Source organism: Vicia villosa, linkage group LG4, assembly GCF_029867415.1.
Source record: "Vicia villosa cultivar HV-30 ecotype Madison, WI linkage group LG4, Vvil1.0, whole genome shotgun sequence".
NCBI lineage: Eukaryota > Viridiplantae > Streptophyta > Magnoliopsida > Fabales > Fabaceae > Vicia > Vicia villosa.
The window spans coordinates 157,137,198-157,138,783 of NC_081183.1; positions in this window are offsets into that span (position 1 = coordinate 157,137,198).

Here is a 1,586-nt window from a genome sequence, read left to right on the forward strand (position 1 = left end):
TATGCAATCGAAACATAAGTATGATGCATGAATTATAGTATTCGAATTCTAACAAAATTGGTAATTTATGTACCTGTAACTCGTGCTTCAGAGGGTTACAACCGATGATAGAGATTGACACACGTTCAGAGAAGACCAAGGAATTGATTAGAGTCTTCGAAACACCTTGAATCCTTGTAAATCCCCAAAAACCGAATTGGTTTTTTCTTGATTTTTGGCACTCGAATTAGGTCTTTTTGGATGCAGCAAAATTCGTCCCTAGGGTTTTGGTTCAGTTAGATACTTATAGGGGAACACATTAGGGTAATAAAATTGGTTTAAATCTTTGTGAATCAATCTTGGCAAATTTGATTGGAACTTGATTTTGTAAACTTCTAATTATGGCCAAATCCAATATTTTCCAATCAATTAGCTTATGCACGAATTTGGAATGGGTATTGAGATATTTTGGTGATTAATGATGATTGAATTTGGAGAGAAAACAAATCTTTCATTATTTTCATATTTTATATATTTAAATCATGATTTAAATGAATTAAAATCATAAATAATTAATAAAAATTATAAAAATAAAAAGTCTTTGTTTTTATCACGTGGATGGGCCTATAATGAGGGTAGAACAAAAAGAATGTAAGCCCATTTAGAAATATTTTGAGTTTTAGGCTTTTTTCCTCTTGTACACTCTTGAAAATAGGTGAACTTGTACACCATGCCATTTCTTCATATCTCAATATTTTTTCAAGCTTGTGAACTTTTTGGAAACCTTAGAGAGTCCTCTAACCATTGTCTTTGGTCTCATATCAAAATCATTTTCCATGCTCATTTTATGTTCTTTGAAAAAAGTGTCTTTTTGTTGACTTTTGAAAAGGACCTATAATGTTTTGGTCCATATCTACCAAATGGTGCCTTTTTAGACTTGGCATGTGAGACACAAATTTGTAGAGAATCAAATTTCCTTCAAAATGAGCTTTGAATGGAAAATTTTAGAGGTTCCATGTGAGAGTTATGGCTGGTCAAAGTTCAGTTGACTTTTCCTATACAAAACCCTAATTTAGCAACTTTTTGATTTGTTGATTTTTGATCTTTCCTTGATGAACCATGATCAATTCTTGATCAAATGGTGAATGATACTTCAATATGAGGATCTTGACAAAAAAAATTAGGAGTTTTGACTTTACTTTGACCACAGTTGACTTTTAGGTTAACATAGTCGACTGTTGATTTTCTGAACAATTAAGTGACCATTCCATTGAATTGAGACTTGATACTTGTCATAGAGATAGTGTGAGATATATTGAGCCACGTGAGATGCCTTGGATCCATTGATCCATTGATTTTCCTTTGAGCAGACCAAACCCTAGTTTCAGAGCCTTGCATAGGAGAGTGTGTCCTGGAGCTTTGTGTATTGATTTGAATTTGTATAAGAGAAATAGTATGGGAAAATTTTGGGGTATGACAGCTTCCCCTATTCAATTTTCTTAAACCTGAGGATGTAGAATGGTTTGTATACCAGTCGGAATCTGAAGGTGGAAGAGGATTGAACACTAGAATACCCAGGAATTTGCCCTAGCTGCTAATGAAGGGAC